The sequence below is a fragment of the Musca autumnalis genome, unplaced genomic scaffold (assembly GCF_047663935.1).
Source record: "Musca autumnalis isolate F117 unplaced genomic scaffold, ASM4766393v1 scaffold_1, whole genome shotgun sequence".
NCBI classification, from domain to species: Eukaryota; Metazoa; Arthropoda; class Insecta; order Diptera; family Muscidae; genus Musca; species Musca autumnalis.
In genome coordinates, this window is record NW_027411644.1 from 77,824,863 (window position 1) to 77,852,612 (window position 27,750).

The 27,750-nt window shown below is 34.8% G+C and overlaps 1 protein-coding gene across 1 annotated transcript in view; it reads right to left on the minus strand.

Moving 5' to 3' along the window:
• Nucleotides 1–14,400, minus strand: part of LOC141401852 (IDLSRF-like peptide) — a 362,518-nt gene extending 348,118 nt beyond the window's left edge. The window contains exon 1 of the mRNA XM_073982404.1: nucleotides 13,995–14,400. The gene's annotated coding sequence lies outside the window, so the exon portion shown is untranslated. The remainder of the gene's footprint in view (nucleotides 1–13,994) is intronic.
• Between the last annotated feature and the right edge of the window lie 13,350 nt (nucleotides 14,401–27,750).

A 27,750-nucleotide genomic window follows, 5' to 3' on the forward strand; every position in this document is an offset into this window, starting at 1 on the left:
ACTGAGGCCTTCTATTCCATTGAAGACCTCTACGTAGGCCTTCTATTCCATGATTCATCGAAATAATGGTTTATGACCCGAAGTATGTTTGGACGAAATCCGTTTCAGATAATTTGGAGTTGATTTAGCCATTTCCGTCCGTCTGTGCTGGAGCGCACGATAGCTCTCAAACGTCCTATTCGGTCCAAATTTTGGCTTTCCCAATATTTTGTCCAAACTTGGTTTAAGTTCGAAGATGGGTTATATCGGTCCACTCCTTCCGGTACCCCTCCACAAAAGTTCGAAAATGTTCGGAAAATTTGTGCGTACGATATCTCTTGAAGGATTAACAAAATTTTCCATACCTTGAATATCGTGAAACATCTACCAGACATAGATGAGGTTCTAATATGGACTCAATCGGTCCACTCCTTCGGGTACCTCCCACACAAAATTTCGGATAAGTTCAGTTTAGGACCTGCTCTCGAATGGCTCCGATTTTTGTTGTAACAAATTGTATTCACTGCCCCCCATACGATGGTAAAATTTTCATCAGGGGCAAGTCCATACTTCCTGAGAAAATAGCCTGATATATGAAAAAAAAAACCTATATCACCGTGTGTAGTGGTTGGAGCACAATATAACTCTCGAACGGATCTGCCGATTCGGTACAAAATTTGGCCTTCGTAAAATGTTGATAAAACTTAGTTTCAGATCGAAAATAAGCCATATCTGCCTACTCCTTCAGGTACTTCCCCCATAAAAGTTAAAAAATGTTCGGTTAAATTGTGCGCACTATAACTCCTGAAGGGAGTGACCGATATGGTCCATACTTTACACATCCTAATATATCTACCAGATAAAGATCAGGTTCAAATATGGTCTATATTTGTCCACTCCTTCATGTACCTCTCACACAAAATTTCGGATAAATTCACTTTAAGACCTGCTCTCGAATCTTTTTGATTTTTATTGAAGTAACTGGCATTCGCTGCCTCAGTTACGACGGTAAAAGTTTTTCCAGGGGAAAATCCATACTTCTTGAGAAAACAGCCCGAAAGGTGTAAAAACCCCTATAGCACCATATGTAGTGGCTGGAGAGCACGTCAACTCTCAAACTGATCAACCGACTTGGTTTGACTTCGTCATATTTTGTCCAAACTTAGTTTCAGTTCGAAGATGGGCAATACCTGCCCCCAACTTCCGGTACTTAAAAAATATAGGCATGAAGTATTTAAAAAATGTCACTAAAATGGTATGCACGATGTCTCTTGAACGGGGCAACCAATTTGCTCCAAACTTTGGATTTCCTAATATTTTGTCTAAATTTAGTTTGTATCGGCCCGTATCGGTCCTCTCCTTAGGGTACCTCCGCCACAAAAGTTCAACATTTGTGTCTAAGTGCAGTTTAGGGTCTGTTCGAAGATCCTCTGGAAATGTATACCGATGCTGTTCGTTTTGGTCCTGTTTACAGCGACATTATGGTTTCGTGGACAAGTCCATGCTTCCTGGCATACTGGTCCAAAAATTATACGATGACTCACTGAAATGACTAGTGGTCCACTTCCAAAATAGACAAAATTCAGAAAAGACTTTAAATACATTCGATCTGTCCGTAGATGCAAGTTTCAATTCACATAGACTGAGGGTATATCTCTGTCGGCAAAGCCAACTGATACTTTTTTAATTATATTTCAAGAAGTTGATATTCATATCTCCTATGGAACAATCATTTTATAATAATGTAAAAACGAATTCGAGACCCGAAGATGTAGATATTCAGGAAGAAAGCCAATAATTGTAATTATTAATTTGTATTATTTTAAACGCTAAAAATTATTTTTATTATACATCTGAAAAAATTTTGTATCTCTTAAAAATGAACCAAAATGGTCCAACCCTTAGTTCCTAACAATATACTATAATTTTTTTATTAACCGTTTAATACAGTCTTTATCTAAATTAATTAAGAACATGATTTATTTACGATTAATAACAAAATAATCTATATACAACATATGATCTTTATATTATACTTCTATATCTGTGTCCAATAGAGAAGTGGCTTCATGTTCATATTTACTGGCATCGGAATCTTCGTCATTTTCATTCGCCTCGATGCGAGGAACCACAAAAATATTGGTCGCGTTTATATCAGCATTCTATGCAATATTGTTGATACGGTCAATGTAAAAGTTAAATCATAGATTGAGTAACCTGGCTGCATAGCATCCGTTTTATCGGACGCTTTAAAAAAATCTCATTTCATTTCATTTAATGACGGCGGAAATAAAAACGTCCGTTTAAGCGGACGTTATGCACTAATGGGTTAAGAAATTCTATTTTATTTTAAGAACTTTGAACTACATGGAATATTTTTAGCATTTCTTCTTTGAATAGTCGAATAAAGGGCGATTCTTCCGAAATGCCTCATATATTTTTTTATTCATTTTTTATGTTCACATCTCTGTGCACATTTACCTCGCGGATGTACCACATACATATCACTCATTTATTCAAGAGAGAGAAAAACGCGTTTTACGTTGATGATTAAAATTTGACTTCCCAATTTAAAAATGTTATTTCACAAAAAACAAAATAAATACTTGGACCCTATTTTGCAAATATCTAGCCAGGTATCAGTGTTAAATTTCTGTTTAAGTTCAATCACGATTTGACGTGTTTCAGTGTTTCATAAACTCAAAAAACTTTTTTGCTGAATTATACCAAACTCGTAGTAAATTAGCTGTTTTTTATTGAGTTTTAGAGTAAGTCGTAGAAAAAATAGAAATTGCTAACTCAGAAAACATATTTTTTGAGATATGCCACTCTTTGAGTAAATGAGCGATATGTATGTATGGGCAACTATTCCAATTTAATAACAAACAAGTAGGAAAAGCGATAAGTTCGGTCGGGCCGAACTTTTTATACCCTCCACCACAAATTTCAGCCATCTCGGTGTGATAATGAGGCCAAAACCTTCAAAATACCGAAAATCGGAAGGTATCGTTCTATGTTGGCTATATGATGGTGTGGACCTATACAAACATTTTATGGTAGAAATATTTCTTAGCCTCTGGAAACACAAAATACAAAGTTACAACCGATTCTGTTGTCAAATGGGACTAATACATTCAAAATATATTAAAATGACGCGTACTTTATATGGGGGCTATACCAAAACGTGGACCTATATAAACCAACTTTGGTAGGAATGTTTTTTGGCCTCTGGGGACACAAAATACCAAATTACAACCAATTCGGTGCTCAAATGGGACAAATATCTTAAAAATTCCTTAAAACGACGACGCGTCACGCGTCATTTTGTACGAAAGTCCTACGTACAAATAATAGCTTTTCCCAAAATTTCATCCACCTACGTCAATCAGTTCGGACACTAGAGTGATTTCCACAGACGGATGGACATGGCTATATCGATGTAGAATTGCACGCTGATCAAGACTATATATAGTTTGTGGGGTCTACAATGATTATTTCGAGTAGTTACAAACGGAATGGCAAACTTAATATACCCCCATCCTATGGTGGAGGGTATAAAAATACTGTAAACTTATGAATAAAAATATTTTATTGTATTCGCCACTATTCTTCGGTTTTAAGTGTTTTTCACATTTCATCTTTTATTATTTTCTTTTTCGGCAAATAAAATATTTTCAAGTTTTCGTCTGTGAATGTGGATTTTTATTTGTTGGGTAGGTATTTCATTTTTGGAATGGTGGCTAGCTGGGCGTTGCTAGCCGGTGTCTCGTGTTTTGTTTTATGGATACAGGTGAAACATGTTTGAACATATTTTCATTTATGTTTTCTGTTCTTTTATTTTTTGGCTAATAAGAATAAAGTTGTCTGTCATTTTGTTTATGAACAAAGTTTTAACTGGTAATAACTTTTTTATGTTATTGAAAGACTTTTTGTGTGCAGAATGTGAAAGATGAAAAATTGAAAATGTTTATTGAAAATAAAAATCATATGTATGTGTATATTTCTCAATAAAAACGAATAAGATCATTTAATGTTTCATAGGACAAAGTTATTCAAAAGATACAAGTATATCGCTCCCTTACTAAAAGAGTATTCTAAATACAAAAACAAAAGATTTTGCAGAAAAAGTATTAAAAGTTGTATATTGACTTTTGAATTCCTAATTTGAGAACGTCTAAATCACAAATATAATAAAACCACAAATTCATATGCAAGGTCATTTGACACAATATGAAGTACGATTTAAAGAAATTTGAATTTGAAAAAAGTTTTTTTTTCGCATTAATATATATTACCAATATCAAAGTTCTAACGAAATTAAGAGTTCCAAGGGGTGTATTGCTATACCGCCCACTAAAACCTGTTACTGCAATTTTGCAGCACTAAGTTACTGAGCACTTCCTAGTACAAATTAAATTGCGGGGTGCAGGAGAGTACATGATGGTATTGTTGGAATATATGTATGAGTAAATGAGATATATACTACTAAACGTGATAAATGTAGCCATAGTTTCCAGGGACTGCCAAATTGCCATTATTCTTTATTGTATCAGGATTGAGAAGCAATTGTGTAGGAGTTATTAAAAAATATTTTATAGTACATACCACTAAAGATTCGATGGCTGCACGAAAACTATCTGGCCTATGGAAACACTGCGTGTTTGATTTTTCATTTGATTTTTTTTTAATTTTGACAGTTTTTAGCCTAAACCTACTCAGGACAGTTTGACATACGGTCAGGTGTTGTATAGTTTACTGTGACTTGAAAAAATAGCTTTACAAAAAAAAAAAGTAAAATAGTGTCATCGGCTTTGCCGACAGAGATATACCCTCAGCAAATGTGAATTGAAACTTTCATCTACGGACAGATCGAATATATTTATTAGGGTCTTTTAGAATTTTGTGGCACTTTTGGACATTTGAACTTGCCGACAAAAATGTGGATTAGGATTAAAGTTCAAAAGTGTTGGGGATTGAGTACTTGAAGGAATGGACCAACAAAGTCCATTATGGAAGTGGATCTTATTTTGGGAGTCATATCTTTTCGTATAACCAAGAAGAACGGACTTGTCCACGGAAAACTTAATATCGCTGTAAACAGGACCACAACGAACAGCATCGGTATACATTTCCAAAGGATATTTGAGCAGACCCCAAACTGTACTTAGACACAAATGTTGAAATTTTGTGGGGGGAGGGACTCCTTCAGGTAGAGTCGAACGACATGGCTTATCTTCGAACTTAAACTAAGTTTGGACAAATTAATACGAAGGCCAAAATTTGGACCAAATCGGCAGATCCGTTCGAGAGTTACCTTGCGCACCAAACTCTACACACGCTGTCATAGGGGTTTTTTTGCACCTTTCAGGCTATTTGCTTGGAGGTATGGACTTGCCCCTGATAAAACTTGTACCGTCGTATCGGGAGCAGTGTATACAAAATGTTACAACAAAAATTAAGCGATTCGAGATCGAGTCCTAAACTTAACTTTTCCGAAATTTTGTGTGGGAGGATGATGTGCAAAGTATGGTCGAAATCAGTTACTCCCTTCAAGAGTTATCGTGCGCATTCATCAAATTGAATAGTTGTATGACGCTCCTCATCGCATCCCATAGCACCCACCAAAAAACGAGGGTTGTCTAAAAACGACCGTTGTGCCAGAAAACACGTAAGAACGTATCAGTGATGACGGAGATATACCCTCAGCCACTGAACAAAAAAAAAACACAAAACCAAAACAAACACAATAATTATGCCGTATATAAAATATATTGATTTCGTACCATGAGTTTGCTTTAAAATCTGTATGTATGGTAATGTGGGCCTATACCAAATCATTGACATATACCAAACATTTTTAGTAACCAAACTTCTTCACAAAGGACTCGAAATATTGAATTACCTTAACCTAAGTTTGGAAGAAAAAGTTTTAAAGTTATCTTGCACAATATCCATGTTAGTATGTACCGGCAGGGTTTTGAAGCTATTGGTACCGTTGTAAATGAGGCCGCTAGAACAACCTACTGAAAAAAAGAAAAAAACTTCACTTGTTCCGAATTTTGTGTCGGGGGTACCCGAAGCAGTGGACCGATATAGTCCATATTCCAACCTGATACATGACTGAATGAAATAATACGATCTGCAAAATCTGTACCAATCTGAAACTCCCTGCGAGAATTATTTTGCGGATTTGCCATTTTGGTTGGTACCGTCAGGGTTTCTTTAGCTTTTAGGCCAATATCTCAGGAAGAATGGACTTGCGCCAAAAAAAAAAAAAATTGTACCATCATAAAGGGAACAGCATGCACAACCTACCGAAAAAATTCGAAAAGATCCGAGAGTAGCTATTAAATTTCACTACTTCCGAATTTTATGTGGGAGGTATCCGAAGGAGTGGACCGATATAGTCCATATTCAAACCCAATTTATATCTGGAAGGAATAATACGATGTGCAAATTTTGGACCAAATCGATTGATCTCTTTGAGAGTTGTCGTTCACACCATTTTACTGAAAAATTTTGAACTTTTGTGGGGGAGGTACCCGATGGAGTGGACCGAACTTCGAACTTAAAGTAAGTTTGGACAAAATATTACGATAACCTAAATTTGGCTCGAATCGGTTGATCGTTCGAGAGTTATCCTACGCACCATCCAGCCAGAGAGACAGACGGACATGGCTACATCGACTTCAAATTGTCTGAAACTAATTTCGTCCCAATATACTTGGGGTTTAAAGTGTATATACCCTCTTTAGCCTAAATGCTGAGGGTATACAAATTAAGCCGTGCGTGAACGATAATGCAAGATCGCCATGTAATACCTACGTAAAATAATTATATGTGCAAACCAACCCCCTGTTTATGTATTTCGAAACGACAATGTGTGCGCATGGAACACACCCAAACTTTAGTTTTGGAAATATTATTTCCTTTGCTTTTGCTTCAAAACAAAATACAAATTTGAAAAACACGCTCAAGTATACTATGCAACACTGAAAATGCAAACAACTTCTAGTATGCATTTTTTTGTCCCGGCAGATCCCGTTCGGATTTTATGGTCTCATCTAAACCGGCCTAAAACTACAGTTATTTGCATTTATCGGACCTTTATCTCAGAAACGATTGGGAATTTGGCCTTGCTGTCTTTGGCAATATTGTAGCCCTAAACTAGCAAAACTTACCTTTTGAAGAGACCATAAGAAAAACTCCATTTAGGGCATCAAAATCGATCAAATATAGAACATTTTACATAATTGCTGAAATTCTGGTCAGTATCAGCTAAACTATGAGGAGTTGAACCATGTAACCTTTTGCAAAAATATTCCAAATAATTTTCGATTGCTTGAGTGGAGTATTCCCCCATTGGCTCAACTTCATTTTATTACCCTCTATTACAGAGAGTAATGTTTTTCAAAACGAACTGACAGTGTTGCAAAATTTTACTGATCGCTACCAACATCATGATTTCATCCCGGCGAAGGGAATTATCAATTGGCTTCTCAGTTTTTGAAATGATGCCTTTTTAGCGAAAAACCGAACTCTTTAAGTGTCTAGTATTCTCATATGAATGAGAATCCCACTCACTTTTCGGCTTTTCCAAAGAAACACCAAAATCAAAATATTTTGCAACATGTCAGCACGTATCAACTAAGAATTCTTCGAATTCTGTGAGTTGAAAAGAACACCAACACAGTTGCCTGTGAGGTTGTTATTGGAATTTTGTTTTTGTTTTGTTTTTAACAAAGCTCCATTAGCCCGTGCCTCGGCTGTTTTTTGTTTGTTTTGTTTATTGTTGAAGATTCAATCTCATTTTCGATTGCTTGAGTGGAGTATTCCCCCATTGGCTCAACTTCATTTCATATTCCATATAATGTTCTCAGTAGTTCTTCAGAACATTCTGAAACTCTAAAATGCTTACTTCATGCTGTTTCAGCGGTATTTTACATCATATCTTTTGCAACACGTATTTCAAACACAACAGTTTATTCTCGCATTTCGTATTTCACCACATTATTGACATAATCATTAAATGGTTGTTGAACAATATACTGAAAACAACGTGATAGAGGCATTCTACAACAATGACATGGTCCGAAGAGTTATGTATTACATTCCAGCGAATATTTTTCCAAAAGAAAACTTAAAAAAAAATTAACGTTTTTAGAGATATGGTGCAAAATGTATAAAAATTATGGAAATTTTCGATATTTTATAAAATTTGAGGCAATAAGTGTAGTTTTTCGAGTTCATTATTTGTCCAAATATTTTATTCTTGCCCTTATCTACAAATTTGCTTCAGAGGTCAAATGAAAATTCACATAGGTTTCAGAGATATAGCCCAGAAATGCCTTAAAAAGTCAATATTTAACCATGTTTAGATGGGACCATAAAATCCATGCTGAATCTGACACAACAAAACCCAACTAGGGCTTTTTTCGTTTGGGTTTGTACTTTCAAAAAATCTTCAGTTCAAATAGAATAAAATTCTAAGTCGAAATTGCAAAACAAACAAAATTTCAACAGACAGACAGTTGAAATCATGGTACAGGTCGCAGTTTTTAAGATAGAGCTTTAAAATTTTGTATAGATTTTTATATTACTCCTAGGATGTTTGGTATTGAAAATGGGCTATATCAGTTAACGTTTTGATATAACCCCCATAGAACGTTACTACCCGATTTTCGGTATTTTGAAGGTTTTAGCTTCATTATCACACGGAAATGCTTGAAATGTGGTACTTAGTCTTCGTTGGGGGTATACAACTTTTCCCCCGAATTTTGTCGGTATGGGCCCAAGCCTTCATATAACCCCAATAGAACGGTACCTGCCGATTTGCGGTATTTTGAAGGTTGTGGCCTCAATATTCCACCGAAATGGCAGAAATTTGGTATTTAGTCTTCATTTGGGGTATCAAATTTTCCATATGAAATTTGTCGGTACAGGTCCACACCTTAACATAGTCCACATCCAGGTTTCGGAGTCGAGGTATTATTGGGCTCGACTCCGACTCCAGGTCAGTATTTTTCACGACTCCGGCTTTTGTCAGATTTACCTTTTTCCCCGAGTATATTCTGGAAGGAACTTTTCCACGTACGAAAATCTAATAAACCGTTTGCCATATATTTTGTGGGCTTATCAAGGACATACAAATCTAGTCAAATGTCGATCCATTATGTAACAAGTTTTAGATTTTACTGAAATGGGCACAGAAAAAGTCAAAATTTAAATTTTTGGTTTAAAAAACTGACGTTTTTGAAAAATAAACTCGATCGACGAGTTTCTAGATTTTTATGGAATCATCTTATAATAATCTTAATCTTATGTAAAAGTTCTTCAAAATATGATACAGGAATATCAGGTTGTAAAAAATCATAATCATAATAACCATCCGTATTTCATATATAGGTAATAAGTTATACAAAATGTACCGAAATACAAAGACTGGTAAAGGTTAAAACTGGTAAAGGACAATGAAAACGTGACAATGTCTATTTTTTGGAACCTACATAAAATTCTCGGAGGAACATTTTTCATGTAGGAAATCCCGTCTTGTTTTTCTTTTTCAGTTCAAGAACAAAGCGGGCATGGAAGGAACTGATTTATAAGGGCAAAATATTCTACAAAAAGATTCCTTATTCTATTTAACTGAAAACATGTCATCTCAAAATGATGAAACAATATCGTCAAACAAAGCTATAAGCATTTTTTTTCAGGCGTTATTGGGGCCCTATCAAAAAAATTATTACGTCATAACTCCGAAATATCAGCTATGGGATCATTTGGGTTATTTAATATACTCAATATTGGTTTTCATTCCCAAAGGGAATTTTTCACCCCTTCCATTTGTTGTCATAGTGTAATCAGTAGGATATCCAAAGAGACTACATTGTCTTTCGACGAAGTTCAACAGGTCATTTAATAGAAGATAAGGATGATTTCTCACAAAAGACAAGATGGAAAAAAAACAGTAGGGCTTCTAACAGAAGTCTTGTAGGACTTATATAGAAGACGAAAAATTTTCAATTATAACTCGATTGCTGTAGAACTTTTCTTTTGCTTGCAAAAAATTAATAGATCAAAAAATATTTTCCACATGAATTTTGTAATCAAAAAAGAGTTAAAAAATCTAGACTTCAAAGGATAGTAAATATCCTGTAAATTGTCCTCTAACTACCGTTCGCTTATATGTTCTCTTATAGATTTATTTTCAAATAAATAATTGGTCTGTTCCAGTACTGCAAGAATCTACTAATTTTTACTATTTTTTTCGATAACATAAAGGAAAAAATTCTATCGTAGCACATTGGGCCCAATGGCAGTTTTCTGAGGCAAAAAGTCTAGTTTTGAAGTCATATATTTGTATAAATTAGTAACGGGATTAGATTCTTAACACTTTGAGCCACTTAGAAACAAAATCATTTCAACCTGGCAACGCTTCGTGGTCACATACCGAGCTGTCAAAGATATTGCATGTTACTTTGTAAAATTTTATAAAAATTTATCCAACGAAGAACAAATTTGTTTCGCTCGGCAATTAAAAACCGCTGATTTAATAAACAGTTTTTTTAATGGATAAAACGTGTAAAGGTATATAAATTAATATTCTGATTAAGAAATAAAAGAAGTTAGATTTGGTAAGGAATATTTGAAGTAGACTTGTGGTGTATTTTTTGTGTAGTTCGTATTGTAGTTTAAATAGTTTTTGGAATAAAACTCGCGGTATTGCGACGTATTGTCGAAACTATATATATCTGATAGAAGGTAATAGTGAGTACTATATGTGTAAAAAAATTTCATGTCCGTATGGATCCGAATACTTATAGAAAATTACTTACAGATAGCGTGACACTTAAAAATGTGGATATTTTAATTTATTAGACTGGGTTGGGACTGGACGATGCTCAATATGACACAAGTCGCCAAATTTTATAGTAATCTTATCCGAGTTACACCAAGCATTGAAATCTTCAATATTCTAGATCTTTAAATTTAATAACTGGTACTACAAACACCTACTAAATTTCAAGATCTTAACCTGTAATTATAAAGTTTTCAAATAACGGACGCGATCGCGGTTTTCTACTTCCAAAACATAAATTAATGATAGAGGTCACAATTACTATTGTTTTGTATACCAATGCGTCTAATAATCTCTGAGATTTCGCGTTTGGCTAAAACTTGTTGTGGGGGAGGTCCCCCACCCCCTCCATTTTTCGGTATAAAAAGTACCTTACGATCTATTCTCAGACCTTATGAATCTACAAACAAAATTTTATCAAATTCGGTCCAGCCATTTCAGAAGATTTATATTTCGAACATCATTGTATACCTGAAAAGGTTTCTATATATATGTAGATATATATCTGAACCGATCAGAGCCAAATTTTCAGGACCTGATTCTAACCTGAACAGGATTTACCATATCAAATTTTAAGGCGATCGGATGTAAATTGTGACCTTTGTGGGGCTTAAATCGGATGAAACATATACATGAAAACTATATCTATATCTGAACCGATTCTTACCAAATTTTGCAGAAGTACTTTTATGCCCATTAAAAACATTGGAACGAAATTTGGTAGCTCTAGCTGCTTCCAGTGACTTGTTGCCTCAAAAACCTGTCATTGGGCCCAATGTGGCGTAGTAAAAAATAGTAGCTTCTTGCAGGTTCTGGAACAGAGCAAATGTTTTTTGAAAAAAAAAATTGGTATGCCAAATTTAGTGTTATATTTCTATAACGTAGACAAAAATCGCCCGGAGTCGGAGTAGAGTTATTTTTTTCGACTCAGACTCCGACTCCAGCAAAATTGCTCGACTCCGACTCCAAAACCCTGGCCCCCATAGAACGTACCTCCCGATTTTCGGTATTTTGAAGGTTATGACCACAATACTCCATCCAAATTTGGTATTTAGTCTTCATTGTTGGTATAAAACTTTGGGTCCGAAATTTGTCCGTACAGGTACAATATTTATAAAAAAACAAGTGAGCAAAGGCTATAGTCGGGATGGGGCCGACCATGTGATACCCTACACCACTACCCCTGTGCATAAGCTTTTCACTGGTAAACATTTCTTTTAGGGAATATAATCCGACTACCACCAAAAATAATATGCCTCTTTCTCTCTGGGACCCCCATAAGCAACCAAAATTTCGACCTGTAGATTGATTGCAAAAAATGGAAGAATTGGATGCATTACCGACTATTGTGGAATCTCCCTTGTTTGACCAACTTCGCCAACCTGCTTTACACCAATGTAAAGGTAATATTTTCTTCTTCCATTGACAGGCTTTGCCGTTGCAATACTCCTACTAGAAGCCAATATATTCACAAAGAATAAAACTTTGAATTTGTCTCCAAATGAGTTTTTCCCGATTCTGAAATAAATGTTGACTTTTCTCCAAATAAGTGTTTTGCCCATTCCGACCCCTAAATATTATCGGACCATCACCAAAATCAATAGGCTTCTTCATCTGTGAGACCCCCATTAACCCTCAAATTTTCGTGACGATCCGATCAAAATTGCGACCTGTAGCGTGATTTCCAAAAAAATGGATAAATGGGATGTATTAACGACTATTGCGATATCTCCGTCATTTGGTTACCTACGCCGACCTAGTTTACATCATTGTAAAGACGGGATCTTCTGCTTTCATAGTCAGGCTTTGCTTTTGGAAAGTTTACAACTTAAGCTGTGATATTCGTCAATATAATTAAAATCGCAAAAATGAAATTTGGTGTTTTATTTGCTACTATTGTGATATCTTCGTTGTTTGATCACCTACGAGCACCTACTTTCCATCATTAGAAAGGTGATATTTTCTACTTTAATTGTCAGATTTTGCTTTTGGTATACCCCATATAGAAGCTGAGATATTCGCTTTGGAAAAAAACCTTGTCTTTTTATCCACCAAAGTTTTTTGCCCTTTCCGACTCCTAAATATTAGCCGACCATCACCAAAATCAATAGGCATCTTCCCCTCTGGGACCCCCATCAACTTGCAAAATTTCGTGACGATCCGATCAAAATTGCGACCTGTAACGTGATTACAAGGTTTAGATGGACAGACGGACAGACGGACGGACGGACACACATAGATCGACAGATCGACTCAGCTCGTCGAGACATTCATTTTGGTATATATAAGTATGGGTATACGACCATTATTTCGATGCGTTACAAACTTTTTGGGCAAAACCAACTTATAATACCCTCCCCACATAGTGGTGTAGGGTATAAAAATAGAAATGGGCGTAACTTGCCCACCTACTTAGATTACTTCCCGATATAAACTTTAAAAACGCCGATTCATTTGTCTCATATTTCTAATTCTATTTCCATAATCTATTGGTTTTTTCGACAATTTAGACAAAAATTGAATTTTGTTGCAGAATGTTATTTGTATGGAAGAAAATTGAAGCTAAACTATTTTAATTAAAAATTCCTTTGTTCCCGGTTCTGCTCGTATTTTAATCATTCACACTATGTCCTAAAAATCTATCTAGATTTCATTATGTTGCGTTTACTTTCGGTCTTAATTGAAAATTTTCTAACATGTTTTAGTTTATTTTATATCGGTTTTTCAAGTCCTCGGAGTTAAATATGTTAAATATTTTCTATATTTTAAATATTTTCTAAATAACAAATTTAAATTAAAGGTATAACATTTCCACTAATTAATCTTTAAGTTTAATTCTAATTTGTATATTGTATTTAGTTTAACATAAAAAAGACGGTAGTCTAGTTATTGGTCGACTCCGCCAATGTTTCACAAGTGATGAACAAACATTTAAAACAATTTCACATTTCTTTAACACTATTATAGTTTGCATTGCGTGTTCCAAAAAAATGGGCAAAGTAAACTTTATTTTCACTGTCACAATGTCATGTTACTTTTTTTTGTTTTTCTTTCATCGAACGAAACTAAACACCGCTATATTCCTTGAAACAATTTATTTTTAAATTCCATTTCAAAAAAAAAAACACTTAAATTTTTATTTTATTTCAATAATTACATTTTGAGTGCGAGCTTTAATTTTCCATTAAATGAAATTTTCTACTTTTTTCACTTAAATTTCACTTTCACTTTGGTCGTTGTTGTTATTTTTTTCTATTTAATAGTTGTCTGTAGTAATTTCAATGTTTCACTTGGTGTGTGTGAGTTTACAGGTGTGTCTCTGTTTGTGTGTGTATATTTCCTTTTTATTTCTTGTATATTTTTGCTGGTAGAAGAAACCTCTAACAAAGTGAATGTTCGAAACTCGACTGAAGCCATCGAAGCTTTTGTCCAACTTAATATAGCCTCTGTTGGGAGTATTCTATGTTTTTTTTTTTTTTTTTTTGGCGTTTGGTATTTTCCATTAAGCCCTGACGGAAGGAAGAAGGAAAAATTGTTGCTGCTAACATAACTTCGTAAGACTCGTGTGTTTTTACACGACCATTGAGGGATATGGTAAAACACACCTGTTTCCCCCCATCAGAGCGCCGCATAGTATAGGTATTTAGAATTTAATATAGCTTTGAGTTTTCACTCAAAGCATAGGGTTGCCATTTTTTCATTTTTTCTTTTCGGAAAATATGGTAGAGTAAAATGCCAATTACTGTTATGGTAGCTGATAAGAAGGAATACTGCAACCCGGTAGATAAATTAATAATAGACTTCATATTAAAGAATAACAGGTTCCCTTATAAAACAGCAGAAGCTTTTTATACACCATTAAAAGTATTTCCAGTAGGTATTCCCATTTGAAGACCAGAATCACTTCACTTCAAAGATCAGAAGGTCTTCTTACAGAACACGAAAATATGTTTTCTACAATAACAAAAGCAGACAAAGGAAAATTATAAAAAAAGTATTTCTAAGGAAAACATTCATAAACAAGATCTAAGGAATTTAGGTGACCAGAAATAAGTTTTATATAGAAGACAGAAAGACAGAATGTCACACAGAATCTTCTTAAAGGGTCCTCCAAATGGTATTTTTAGAAAAGACCAGAATTTCTTCTTACAAAAGAACCAATGATCTTCCAATAGAAAACACGATAGTTTTCTCTTCTTGTAGTAGAACAGGAGGTCATATTTTCGAAAAACCGATGATCCTCTTCTAGAAAACTCGATGGTCTCTAATAGAAAACCATAAGGACTGCTCGTAGAAGAGTAGAAGGACGTCATATGGAAGACCAGATGGCTTTCTGATAGAAGACCAGAAGGTCTTCTCATAAAATTCCAGAAAAACCTCTCATAGAAAATGTTTGCATAGAAGACCAGAAGTTCTTCTCATAGAAGGTCCTTTATAGAAGACCGGAAGGTCTTCCTATAGAAGGCCAAAAGGTCTTCTTACCAGAAAGTCTTCTCATAGATGACCAGAAGGTCCTCTCATAGAAGACCACACGGTTTTCTCATAGAAAATCTTTGCAAAGAATACCGGAAGTTCTTCTCATAGAAGAACAGAAGGTCTTCTTATAGAAGAATAGAAGGTCTTCTTCTGGAAGAACCGAAGTTCTTCTTATTAAAGACCGTAAGGAATTCTTATTGAAACTACGAAGGGCTTCTTATTGAAGACCGGAAGGTATACTTATTAAAAATCAGAAGGTCGTATTATTAAAGACCGGAAGTTCTTCTGCTAGAAGAAGAGAATGTGTTCCCATAGGAGACCAGAATGTCTTCTCCTAGTAGACCAGAAGACCCATAAAAGACCCGAAGGTCTTCTCATTTTATAGAAGACCAGACGTTCTTCTCATTTTATAGAAGACCAGACGTTCTTCTCATAGAAAAAAGAAGAACTTCTCATAGAGGACCAGAAGGTCTTCTCATAGAAGACAAGAGGGTCAGAAGGCATTCCCATTGAAGAAAAAATGTCTTGTCATAGAAGACCGGAAAGTCTTCTCATAGAAGACCGGAAAGTCTTCTCATTGAAGACTAGAAGGTCTGCTCATAGAAGACCGGATGGTCTTCTCATAGAAAACCGGAAGGTCTTCTCATAGAAGACCGGAAGGTCTTCTCATAGAGGACCAGAAAGTCTTCTCATAGAAGACCGGAAGGACTTCTCATAGAAGACCGGAAGGTTTTCTCATAGAAGACCGGAAGGTCTTCTTATAGAAGACCCGAAGGCCTTCTCATATAAGACCGGAAGGTCTTCCCGAAGAAGACCGGAAAGTCTTCTCATTGAAGACTAGAAGGTCTAAAAGACAGGAAGGTGTTCCCATAGAAGACCCAAAGGCAGTCTCATAAAAGAGTCTCATAAAAGGCCACAAGGCATTCTCATAGAGTCTCATAGAAGACCAGTTGTTTTTTTTCAGAAGGTCTTCTCATACAATACCAGAAGGTCTTCTCAAAAAAAGACCAGAAATTCTTCTTATAAAAGACAAGGGGGTCATTTATAGGAGAACAAAAAGTTTTCTTACAGAAAACCAGAAGGTTTTTTTCATAGAATACCCGAAGTTCTTCTCATAGAAGACCGAAAGCTATTCTTTTCATAGAAGAACAGCAGGTCTTCTCATAGAGGACCAGTTGGTCTCCTTATAGAAGACCGGATCGTCTTTCCAAAGAAGACGATTTTTATACAATACAGGAAGGTCTTCTCATAGAAGATTAGAACGCCTTCTTATATAGCAGCATAAGGTATTTCCATAAAATACCTATAAGGGTCTTCTCACTGAAGACTTGAACACCATAAAGGTCCTCTCATAGAAGAATATGAGGTCTTCTTATAGAAAACCAGAATTGTCCTAAATGGCAACCCTTCTACAAATCGTAATCTCTCTCATTGAATCCTTGGCTCTCTGCCAGCCCCTTGTATAATGTTTTCTATGTTTTTCTTTACCTCTCTCTCTCACTTCCCTTAATTTGTTGCTGTAGTATCAAACTCCTACGCACAGTTTTGGGACATTGTGACATTTAGGATAGCAGAAGAACAAAAAAACAACAGTAAACAACTCTCTTTGCCCTTTACCTTTTACGGCGGCGATGTTTTCCCATTTAATTCATTCTGTAACGTAACTGAGCAGAACAACAAGTTGTTCCATCGCTCACTCCTTTTGTTTGTATGTTTGTCTATTTGTTCCTTGTCATTAATCACTTATGGTGTTTTTCCTACAACACACAATCTGCATTTGTCCTTCCTTGTGATTTCCCTTTCGACTTTACACTTATCTCAACTACGAAATTATGTTGACATTAAGACAACAGCCCGACTAACTTAGATGAGGGAAAGACCAACTTATCGTTGAAAACCCACGCAAAACGATTTTACTCAACAAGGACCACCTCCTGTTAGGATGTTATAGCGCCCACACGAAAAAAGCATGATTTTCAAGAATATCAAATTGATATTTGCTTGGCTAATGAGTTACTGATGTGTAAAATTCAAATTTATTGCAGCCTTTAATTCTAAAAACTCATGTGGGCATCCACAATAAACAGCTCCATAAGGATTACAAGTTAAGAAGGTACTTAGAGAAATTGGTTACGTAAATGATGTAATAAATAACATTTTATGTGGACTTTGGTTGCTCCAAAAATATTGAAAAAAATCCCCGTTTTATGAGGTCTTAGGTTGCTGTTGAATATCTTTAAAAAATCCACGTTTTATGTGGCCCTTGATTGCTGTTGAAAATTTTTATAAAAATCTCGTTTTTTTGTCTTTGGTTGCGGTTGAAAATCTTTAAAAAAAATCCACGTTTTATGTGGTCTATTGTTGCTGTTGATGATCTTTACAAAGTTCACGTTTTATTTGGTCTTTGGTTGCTGTTGAAAATCTTTAGAAAATCCACGTTTTATGTGGCCTTTGTATGCTGTTGAATATCTTTAAAAAATCAACCTTTTATGTAGTCTTTGGTTGCTATTGAAAATCTTTAAAAAATCCACGTTTTATTTGGACTTTGGTTGCTGTTGAAAATCTTTAAAAAATCCACGTTTTATGTGGTCTTTGGTTGCTGCTGAATATCTTTAAAAAATCCACGTTTTATGTGGTCTTTGGTTGCTGTAGAAAATCTTCAAAAAATCCACTTTTTTGTGGTCTTTGGTTGCTGCTGAATATCTTTAAAAAATCCACGTTTTATGTGGTCTTTGGTTGCTGTTGAAAATCTTTAAAAAATCCACGTTTTATGTGGTCTTTGGTTGCTGCTGAATATCTTTAAAAAATCCACGTTTTTTGTGGTCTTTGGTTGCTGTAGAAAATCTTCAAAAAATCCACTTTTTTGTGGTCTTTGGTTGCTGTAGAAAATCTTCAAAAAATCCACGTTTTATGTAGCCTTTGGTTGCTGTTGAAAATCTTCAAAAAATCTAGGTTTTATGTGGTCTTTGGTTGCTGTTGAAAATCTTTAAAAAATCCACGTTTAATGTGGGGTTTGGTTGCTGTTGAAAATCTTTAAAAAATTTACGTTTCTTGTGGTCTCTGGTTGCTGTAGAAAATCTTCAAAAAAATCCACGTTTTTTGTGGTCTTTGGTTGCTGTAGAAAATCTTCAAAAAAATCCACGTTTTTTGTGGTCTTTGGTTGCTGTAGATAATCCTCAAAAAATCCACGTTTTATGTGGTCTTTGGTTGCTATTGAAAATCTTTAAAAAAATCCACGTTTTATGTGGCTTTTGATTGCTGTTGAAAATCCTCAAAAAACCACGTTTTATGTGGTCTTTGGCTGCTGTACAAAGTCCTTAAAAAATCCACGTTTTATGTGCCCTTTGATTGCTGTTGAAAATCTTTAAAAAATCCACGTTTTTGTAGTCTTTTGTTGCTGTAGAAAATCTTCAAAAAATCCACGTTTTTGTGGTCTTTGGTTGCTGTTGAAAATCTTTAAAAAAATCCACGTTCGATGTGGTCTATGGTTGCTGTTGAAAATCTTTAAAAAATTCACGTTTCATATGGTCTTTGGTTGCTGTAGAAAATCTTCAAAAAATCAACGTTTTTTGTGGTCTTTGGTTGCTGTAGATAATCTTCAAAAAATCCACGTTCTATGTGGGGTTTGGTTGCTGTTGAAAATCTTTAAAAAATCCACGCTTTATGTGGCCTTTGGTTGCTGTTGAACATTTTTAGAAAATCCACGCTTTATGTGGTCTTTGGTTGCTGCTGAAAATCTTTAAAAAATCCACGTTTTATGTGGTCTTTGGTTGCTGTTGAAAATCTTTAAAAATCCACGTTTATGTGGCCTTTGGTTGCTGTTGAAAACCTTAAAAATCCACGTTTTATGTGGTTTTTGGTTGCTGTTGAAAATCTTTAAAAAATCCACAATCTATGTGGTCTTTGGTTGCTGTTGAAAATCTTAAAAAAAAGTCCACGTTTTATGTGGTCTTTGGTTGCTCCTGAAAAAATCCTTTTTTTATGTGGCCTTTGGTTGCTGTTGAAAATCTTTAAAAAATCCACAATCTATGTGGTCTTTGGTTGCTGTTGAAAATCTTTAACAAAAGTCCACGTTTTATGTGGTCTTTGGTTGCTCCTGAAAATCTTTAAAAAATCCGCGTTTTATGGGGCCTTTGGTTGCTGCTGAAATTTTTTAAAAAATCCGCGTTTTATGTGGCCCTTGATTGCTGTTGAAAATCCTTTATAAAAATCTCGTTTTATGTGGTCTTTGGTTGCTGGTTGAAATCTTTAAAAAAAATCCACCTTTTATGTGGCCTTTGATTGCTGTTGAAAATCTTCAAAAAAACACGTTTCTTGTGGTCTTTGGCTGCTGTACAAAATCCTTAAAAAAATCCACGTTTTATGTGGCCTTTGATTGCTGTTGAAAATCTTCAAAGAATCCAAGTTTTTGTGGCCTTTGGTTGCTGTTGAAAATCTTCAAAAAATCTACGTTTTATGTGGTCTTTGGTTGCTGTTGAAAATCTTTAAAAATCCACGTTTTTTGTGGTCTTTGGTTGCTGTAGAAAATCTTAAAAAAATCCACGTTTTTTGTGGTCTGTGGTTGCTGTTGAAAATCTTCAAAAAATCTACGTTTTATGTAGTCTTTGGTTGCTGTTGAAAATCTTTAAAAAAATCTACGTTTTTTGTGGCTTTTGATTGCTGTTTGAAAATCTTTAAAAATCCACGTTTTATGTGGCTTTTGATTGCTGTTGAAAATCTTTAAAAAATCCACGTTTTATGTGGCCTTTGATTGCTATTGAAAATCTTCAAAAAACCACGTTTATGTGGTTTTTGGCTGCTGTACAAATCCTTAAAAAATCCACGTTTTATGTGGCTTTTGATTGCTGTTGAAAATCTTTCAAAAATCCACGTTTTATGTGGCCTTTGATTGCTGTTGAAAATCTTCAAAAAACCACGTTTTATGTGGTCTTTGGCTGCTGTACAAAATCCTTAAAAAATCCACGTTTTATGTGCCCTTTGATTGCTGTTGAAAATCTTTAAAAAATCCACGTTTTTGTAGTCTTTTGTTGCTGTAGAAAATCGTTACAAATCCACGTTTTTGTGGTCTTTGGTTGCTGTAGAAAATCTTCAAAAAATCTACGTTTTATGCGGTCTTTGGTTGCTGTTGAAAATCTTTAAAAAAAATCTACGTTTTTTGTGGCTTTTGATTGCTGTTGAAAATCTTTAAAAATCCACGTTTTATGTGGCTTTTGATTGCTGTTGAAAATCTTTAAAAAATCCACGTTTTATGTGGCCTTTGATTGCTATTGAAAATCTTCAAAAAACCACGTTTATGTGGTCTTTGGCTGCTGTACAAAATCCTTAAAAAATCCACGTTTTATGTGGCTTTTGATTGCTGTTGAAAATCTTTCAAAAATCCACGTTTTATGTGGCCTTTGATTGCTGTTGAAAATCTTCAAAAAACCACGTTTTATGTGGTCTTTGGCTGCTGTACAAAATCCTTAAAAAATCCACGTTTTATGTGCCCTTTGATTGCTGTTGAAAATCTTTAAAAATCCACGTTTTTGTAGTCTTTTGTTGCTGTAGAAAATCGTTACAAATCCACGTTTTTGTGGTCTTTGGTTGCTGTAGAAAATCTTCAAAAAATCTACGTTTTATGCGGTCTTTGGTTGCTGTTGAAAATCTTTAAAAAATCTACGTTTTATGCGGTCTTTGGTTGCTGTTGAAAATCTTTAAAAAATCCACGTTTTATGTGGTCATTGTTTCCGTTGAAAATCTTTAAAAATCCACGTTTTATGCGGTCTTTGGTTGCTGTTGAAAATCTTTAAAAAATCCACGTTTTATGTGGTCTTTGGTTGCTGTTGAAAATCTTTAAAAAATTCACGTTCTATGTGGTCTTTGGTTGCTATTAAAAATCTTTAAAAAAATCCACGTTTTATGTGGTCTTTGGTTGCTGTTGAAAATCTTTAAAAAATCCACATTTTATGTGGTCTTTGGTTGCTTTTGAGTATCTTCAAAAGATCCTCGTTTTTTGTGGCCTTTGGTTGCTGTTGAAAATCTTTAAAAATCCACGTTTTATGTGGCGTTTGGTTGCTGTTGAAAATCTACAAAAATCTACGTGTTATGTGGTCTTTGGTTGCTGTTGAAAATCTTTAAAAATCCACGTTTTATGTGGCGTTTGGTTGCTGTTGAAAATCTTCAAAAAATCTACGTGTTATGTGGTCTTTGGTTGCTGTTGAAAATCTTTAAAAAATCCACGTTTTATGTGGCCTTTGGTTGCTGTTGAAAATCTTCAAAAAAAAAATCCACGTTTTTTGTGGTCTTTGGTTGCTGTTAAAAATCTCCAAAAAATCCACGTTTATATGGTCTTGGGTTGATGTTCAAAATCATTAAAAAATCCATGTTTTATATGGTCTTTGGTTGCTGACCAAAACCTTTAAAAATCCACGTTTCGTCTTTGGTTGCTCTTCAAAATCTTTAAAAAATTCACGTTTATTGTGGTCCCTCAGAAAAAAATTCCATATAACCAAACCATCAGTAAAATGAAACTCATAAATTCCTTCGTACATGGCCAACAATATTAATTTCGGTAATAGAATTAGGTGACACTAACACTTTTCGCATAAAACTAATAATAAATTTCAGTTTAATGCATAGCAACCCGTTGCCCATAATTTTCTATTGAATATCGTCCATAAGATTCCGCCAACGTAACTAGGAAATCCTATTTATTTAGCCATCAAATAAATTGGACACATTTAATCTTCGCCTATGACCGTGTTTACTCACACTGAAACACATACAATTTTTTTTTTATTTTTTATGTACACATGTACAGTAAAACCTTTTATATGGGACAAAGCAAGCACCTAAAGTGTTTCAATACAAAATAAATTTCTAGTGTGGTGCCAAAAGGTTTTACTGTACAAGTATGAATGGATGCATATTTCATCGCTTTTGTTATTTAATAAATGACTCAACTAACAATTCAAATATCTACAACAGATACAGCAATAACTCAAAGATTCGCAAAAAAACAAGCACATATGGGCAAACGAACGAACGTTCTGAAATGACACAAAAATGACCCTTGGGGAATTTCTACACCTATAAAAAATTCCAACTCCCCTTTTTTCTTTATTTAATCAATTTTTTTCTTCACTCCTCATCTTTTCTCCATTCTCATCCATTGTCCATGAATGTCCACAGGACATGCTTACGTGTGTTTTTGTTATTCATATTTCTATCCTTTGGCTGTTTCGTAGGAAACACCTTGGCCTGTTGATATCTTTGAAGGAAGAATAAAAGCAAAAAACAAATAACCAAACAAGGAGTAAACGAACCAGATAAATAACCAATGTTAACACAAAAACGATAAGAACAGCAGCTACCGAACAAATTGTTCTACAGTTGTAGATAAAACCAAGCGTTTGTTCTTATTACATTGCAATGACTGGCCGAATTTTCCATCCGTTTAAGCAACGGGTTTGTTAAATGTGAGATGACTAGTGTTTTAAGTTTATGTTGTTCTTTTTTCTTAGTATTTCCTTAAATGTTTTATTTTATACTTTTTATTAAACAAAACAAGACATCTATATCAAGCTTTTTGTAGAAAATTAACTTATGTTAAAACTGCAACTCCCGAACAGTTGCAATATACATGCCATGACCTTTGAACGTACTTAGGTAAACTGAAGTGGATTAGCTCGATTCACCGATGGATTTTTAAAAATAACAATTTCAGCGGAAGCTGTGGTCGTACTAATGTAAAAAATCAGAAAAAAATCGTTGATGGAAACGAGTTTTTATTTATTTGAAAATTTTGCCATTTTAGGCGAAGATCATTTATAGTATTATTATACCCTACACCACTATGTGGTGAGGGTATTATAAGTTGGTTTTGCCCAAAAAGTTTGTAACGCATCGAAATAATGGTCGTAGACCCATACTTTTATATACCAAAATGAATGTCTCGACGAGCTGAATCGATCTAATCACGCTACAGGTCGCAATTTTGATCGGATCGTCACGAAATTTTGGGTGTTGATGAGGGTCCCGGAGGGGAAGAAGCCTATTGATTTTGTTGATGGTCGGATAATATTTAGGGGTCGTAATGTTCAAAAAACTTATTTGGATAAAAAGACAACGTTTTTTTCCAAAGCGAATATCTCAGCTTCTATATGGGATATACCAACACCAAGACCTGACAATGAAAGTAGAAAATATCAACTTTCTAATGATGTAAAGTAAGTTCTTGAGGTGATCAAACAACGAAGATATTACAATAGCCGCTAATAAAACCCAAATTTTCATTCTTGCGATTTTAATTATAATGACAAATATCACAGCTTTGGTTGGAGAATTTCCAAAAGCAAAGCCTGACTATGAAAGTAGAAAATCCCATCTTTACAATGATGCAACCGAGTCGGCGTAGGTGACCAACTAACGGATATATCGCAATAGTGGGTAACACATCCCATTTTTCCATTTTTTTTTTTTTTGGAAATCACGCTACAAATCGCAATTTTGATCGGATCGTCACGAAATTGTTGATGTTGATGGGGGTCCCGGAGTGGAATAAGCCTATTGATTTTGGTGATGGTCGGATAATAATTAGGGGTCGGGATGAGCAAAAAAGTTATTTGGAGAAAAAGTCTATATTTTATTCCAAAGCAAATATTTCAGCGTCTATTAAGGGCATATAAAAAGCAAAACTTGGCAATGAAAGTAGAAAATATCACCTTTGAAACGATGTAACGTAGGTTGTCGTACGTGGTCACACAACGATGATATCGCAGTAGTCGCTAATAGAACCCAACTTTTCATTTTTGCGATTTTAATAATAATAACGAATATGACACCTTTGGTTTGGGACCTTCTAAAAGCAAAGCCTGACTTAGAAAGTAGAAAATCCCATCTTTAAAATTGTGCAAAATAGGTTGGTATAGGTGGTCAAATAATAGAGGTATCGCAATAGTCGGTAATGCATCCCTTTTTTCCACTTTTTCTGCAATCACACTACAGGTCGGAATTTTGATCGGATCATCACGAAATTTTCTCACAGAGATAGAAGCCTATTGATGTTGGTGATGTCGAGAGTAGTCAAATATAAAACTAAATGTTAATTATTTTGGTTCAGTTCGCCTTAAGTCATTTGGTATAAAAGCCAGATAGGTGAAAACTTTCGTATCTCCGTAAAAGAAATGTTTTCGAGTGAAAAGATTATTCACAGGGGTAGTGGTGTAGGGAATCACATAGTCGGCCCCGTACCGACTATAGACTTTTCTCACTTGTTTTTTTAATTAATTTCTTGTTAGAAATCGAGCTTTATGATCAATATGGCATCTGAAAAAGGAAAGCCGACGACTCGAACTCACACACCCACCACTATGTTACATGACATGTTTCGCCTTTTGGTAAAAAAGGCTCCTCAGACATATCGGATGTGGGACGGCTTCGCTCTTTCAAATGCAATTTGTGTTTTACAATTCTGAATGTTTTGTTCAGTAATTGTATGGCTTTCATGACAAACGCTTCTTAGCGTAGTCTTTGAAAGTTATGAGTTTGGCTCTGAACACTAACACGCCGTGACAACACTTTTTTCCTTGTGTTTTTCAAGGACGTGGGCTCAAACCCCAGCCTGGCTCAGCTGATCTTTTATTTATTTGAAAATTTTTCCATTTTAGGCGAAGATCATTTTTAGTATTAATTTTTTAATTAATTTCTCGTGTGAAATCGAGCTTTATGATCAATAATGCATATAATAATGCAATGATTTTTTTAATATATGGTAAAAAGCAAAAATGTTTTACAATCGATAAATCCGAGTTTCACCCTTACAGAATGTAGTATGATTGTGTTTCTTTAAAATGAAGTGTTAGGAGGGATCCCATAATGTGGACCATTAAAATTAATTTTCGTGGAAGCTGTGTTGGCATCAATGTAGAAAAATGGGTTGAAGTCAACAAGTTTTTATGCTCCCTTCCGATTTATGGCTTAACCTTACATTTCTTAGACATATGCTCAAAGAAAGACGCAAAGAATACTCCATGGGCAACATGATACTACCCAGCAAAAAAGTCCTCCCAAAATCATGGGTTTCGTATGGGATTTTTGGCAGCCGTAACTACTCTTAAATCCCCTTTCTTCCCCATTATTTTTACAAGGGCATGTCGCACTCAGTTTCTAGTTATTTTATGGCCACTAGAATAACTAGTTATTATTAAGTTGAAAAGTAAGTTGAAAAAATTCTATTTTTAGAACAGTTGATGTGGAGAATTTGTTTTTAATTTCAACACACTTCTTACTTTTATTTTACTTTATTTTATTTCGCTCCCTGCCCGAGTTGAACACACGCACCATCTGATTTCTAGCCAAACACACTACACACTGTTCCACGCACACGAACATTAAAGTTTGCTTAAGAACTTAAATGTGCAGTGCAAATGTGCACCACGAACTGTTATTTTTTAAATAACAAAAAGTTTTTGTTTTTGTCAAAAACTCGCGTGCCGACTGTGAGCGTTGAACACACAACCCTAGGATTTATAGTCGGACACACACACACTGTGCTACCGTCCTCATTACTTAGAGAGGAGTAAAGTAAGTAGGTTCACCTAGTAAATTTTTTAAGAAGTAACCCATTACTTTTCAGATTACTTGTAATGCGAAAAGAAGCTTGTTTACATTACTTTGTAAATGGTTACGTAATGACTATCGGATCCAAATTTTTGCTGGGTAGATGACAAAAAATCCAAAAACAGGAAAAAATCGCTGGAGGGATTTTTAAATAAATCGCAAGTTTATTTGAGATTTTCAGGATTTTGCTGGGAATCGGCAAGTCCTATCGAAATGCGACTAAGGTACATGTTGTAGCAGTGAAAATCCTCTACAATATTTCCTTAGTCCCATTTGGATAGGACTTGTCGTTCCCACGCAAAATCCTGAAAACCTAAAAAAACCAAAAATGTGAACTTTTACCGCGATTTATTTGAAAAATCCCTCCGTCGATTTTTTTTTTTGTTTTTGATCATTATTATTCACTAATAATACCTAATAAAACCCTTATCTATTGACCACTTGTACACAAAAGCGTTTTATATCATGATTTGTAAACGTTTGGAAACGAACGAAAAAAATCGTGAATTTTGATTTCTGAAAAATAAGTCAAAAAGAATAAATCGCCTTTGCCGACAGGATATGTGCCTCAGCCTGTGTGAATTTGCAGCTATACATAGATAAAATACCGGCTACACAACCAAAATATTTTCCCCAAAAATTATGTATTCAGGGAGCTTTAAGAACGTTGTGTCCTGTTTGCATGATAGTTACTGCGCCCACAAGCCATTTTAGTTGGTCACCTTAGTATTTAGAGCTTTGTCAGGAGGCATGGACTTTCCCACTAAAAATTGGATATCGCAGTAAACAAGACTACAAATGTACAAAAAAAATACAAAGGATCCTCGAACAGTCCTTAAACTGCACTTATGTTGAATTTTGTGAGGGACGTACATGAAGATTTTGGCCACACATATTTTCTTGGAACTTGTTGTACGTCTGGAAGTATTTTTATTTGAAGGAGAGGACCGATATAATCCATATTAGATTTGATATATTTCTGGAAGAAATATTGCCATGTGTAAAGTTCAGATCGAATCGATTACTACAATTCTACGAACCTTGAACTTTTATAGCGGAAGTACCGATATGACTTAAATTTAATTTGGACAAAATATTACGAGATCCAAAACTTGGACCAACTTGTTAATGATGTACATTTTCTGTACAGAAACTTCAGAAAAATATAAGTATATGAAGTTAGAGATTTTGCAACAATTTTCTTAAAATCTGATGCAGCAAAGTTTCTTGCATTGGATAGTGAATAGCTGAGAGAATATTTACAACAACAACAATGTAAAAACAAAATATTAGTCACCAAAGTGTCTGTAATGGATACAATGGAAAACATTTCCCAGTTTTATAGTTACATTTTTTTTACTTTCGCGCCGCTAGATCGACCAGTGTGCGCCTGATTAAAAACATATTCGATATTCTTTCTGACCTATTTTATGCATTTGGGGTACCAGTCGTCTTTTACTTGTTGTACATTAAAGAGAAGTTCAGACTTCAGTAATATTTTACCAAAAATTGCAGAAATGTTTAGTCATCCTCTTAAATATTAAAAGTTATATTTTAAAAATTCCTTTTTTATTTCCTATTCCGAACTACAAATACATATACATGCATATACAACGTTTCTGTTGTAAAAGTATAACCTATTTGCCATTGACTTTGGAACTTTATATACAAATTTGTTTTTCTTTTTTACATCAACCTAACCTTGTTTGCTCATAAAACATTACCTGTCGCTGCAGTGAAAAATGAAAAGTGGGGAGGACATCTATGGTGAAAAATGGGTTTCACGTGAAGTGTTCATGCCCTCTCAACTGTTGCCTTTCTACCTTGCATTTTCATAA